The following is a 2,775-nucleotide window of genomic DNA, read 5'->3' on the forward strand; positions in this document are numbered from 1 at the left end:
GCCCAACACACACTGACAGCATCTGGGTCCCCATGAAAGTAGTGACATACTTCCTTTTAAAATGGTGATGCTGAGTCCAGTGTTGCCATTATATAATGATGTAGTGGGTGGGGCATTTGTCTAGGAAAGGAAATATGTGGGATCAACTCGGTTCCCTCCTCTCCCAGAGGGGATGGAAACCCACATGGTATACAATCATGCCTTACCTACTAGGCAATTTGCTTTTCTGGTTAAATGGGATCACTTTCTACCGTTCTCTTTAGAATTTGGTCTATGGTACAGAGGACAATGCAAAAACTATTTGCTGAAAGACAGAGAGCAAAAACCTGACTTTGCAGCCTACTCATTAAGGCATCCATGTGGGATTGGGCTGACCTGGGTTCCAGCCCTTGTTCTCAGAACTGGTCCTGTATTTTTCCAGTGACTGTTTAATGGAAAACTGGACCTAAGGTCTCCCTCCTCCAAGATGAATCCCTAACCACTGCACTATGGAGTCACCTGCTTTTTCTGCTTTCTCTTTGCCTGAAAGAATATTGATTATTTTATTTTATTTGGCTCAACAGGAACCTCCTCATGCCTCCCAACAAAATAACCTGTTGCCTTCTCTTCTGGGTTTAATCCTTTTAAGAAGAAGCTAGTAGACTTAAAGAGGGAATTTAGATGAAGGTACCTGTTTGCAAGCCTCCCTTTGTGCATAGCATTTCCCTTTTGGCTAGCACCAGCCTGCTAACTTTAGCAGCTCTGGCACAGTGTGATGGCTGTTTTGGATACTATTCTAAGATACCTAATCTTCCCCATTCATTTGTAATGGTATTCTAGGCATTGAACACAGGTTCTAAAAGTATATGTACATGGCACAAGTCAATACCACAGAGAGGTACCCAAGCTCAAACTGAGCAAGCTAGCTCAGGCACTGGAAGCAGTGTAGCTGTGTTAGCGTAGTGCCCTGCTCAGGTTAATCAGTTACAGCCTAAGAAATAGGTTTTGTTAGGGCCTTGTTGTATGGCACAATTAGCACATGTTTTAGCTGAGATCATAGTATTACTATGCCATGTTTAAATTTAGAACATGTTCTGAGCAGTCACGTGGTAGAGGTTTACTATGATCTCAGATGACTCTGGACAGGCAGGAGCCAGCTGTGTCCCGGCACCAGGCACTGCAGCTTCCATATCCACCTGTGAGGATGTGCAACCCCCATGACCTTAAGCCCACTGCCCACCCCCCCACCCCCCATGTGCCCAGCACTACCCAGCCTGGGGGTGCCTGCCTTTGGCATGGTGGGCCAAGCCAGACCTCTGTCACTGGTGATAGGTGGAAGGAGGCCTAGGGAGCCAAGCCTGGGAAAGGGTGTCACTCCTACTGCTGGATCCATCAGCTGAGCCAGGTCTCTGCCGCTGGCAGGGAGATATGCCAGGGCTGGGTCCAAACTCTGGTGCACTGTCAGAGCTGGGACTGACAATCAGCAAGCTCTCTTTGTAATATCTCCATGGAGCAAGCTGACAATAGCAGAACACATTACCTTATACAGTCTGGAGATACTCCACCCACGAAAAGTCATACCTTTGCTATGGTACGATCACACTTAGCACACGTTTTACTGCTTGAACACGTGAAAGATTGTTTTTTAAGTGCAGCTAACACATCCTAAATGTAACATGCAACATGGCCCCTCATCTGGGCAGTCTATTATGCTTTTACCGCTTTACTGCTGCCAGAACCCATGCTAACTTGTTTGTAACTAACTTCATACCAGGTAGGTATCTCCTAACTTTTAGATACCTAAGGCCTTTATCAAATCTGGCCCTCGATCCACTAAGGCCAATGGAGTCATTCCTGACTTGCGTTAGTGCAAATGAGGTACAGGCTTGACTGTGATCAATGAAATCTAGATGTTTATTATTTGCTTCAGCAGGGAATGTTAGAAGGCAAAAGTGACTTAAGATTTCTTTGGTCCAAACCGCAGAAGTATTTTAATAGGTTAATCCTTAAGAGAATTTAAAATGTTTGGTGGCCAGCACCTTCCTACTGATTTGCTTCAATCATTACTGCTCTAGCAGGTATGATGGTTGCAAAATAAAACTGTGATTGAAAATGTTGAGGGATGTTAGAATAAGCAGTCCACAAATGAAAAACAGGTCATGGATCCACTGCAGTTTCTTACTTCTTGGAGGCAAAGTGCTCCCAATGAGCAAAAAGGAGAGGGAAAATAACACATTCACATGCTTCCCTCCCAATGTGTACTGCACATACAGAGGCTTTGGCTGAATTATCTGAGTTCATTTCTTTTGCTACAGCTTATTATTACACCCAAGCTGTTAAAATCTCTGTGGTTGCCACTTCCAATTTTATACTGTGAAAAGAAAAAAAAAAAAACAAAACAGATCAGTGAAACATAAAGGTAAGTAAAGAATCAATCTCAGTGATGAACTGGTATTTTGGGTTTTGTCTTGTCTGAGCAATGACAGTGCTAATACAAAATAATACATTGCTGAGTCACTCTGATCTGCCAAATGCAAACAAATATACTATGTATATTATATGTACTAATAGGATTCAATGGCAGCTGCTGGTGGTATTTGTAATTAGAAATCTATATAGAATATAGATGTTTTAGAGAGATGGTGCCAATTCTAAAAGATTTGTGTGGGCTACAAGTGCTTGTAATTATTATTTTTTTATTTGCTAATAACTTATTATGAAAATCTGGATTTAAACATTCTGTGAGCATTTGTTCTTTTCTAAGTTGTTGCTGCTTATACTATTAAACAATAGAGA

The sequence above is a fragment of the Alligator sinensis genome, unplaced genomic scaffold, assembly GCF_000455745.1.
Source record: "Alligator sinensis unplaced genomic scaffold, ASM45574v1 scaffold532_1, whole genome shotgun sequence".
In the NCBI taxonomy this organism is placed as follows: Eukaryota; Metazoa; Chordata; order Crocodylia; family Alligatoridae; genus Alligator; species Alligator sinensis.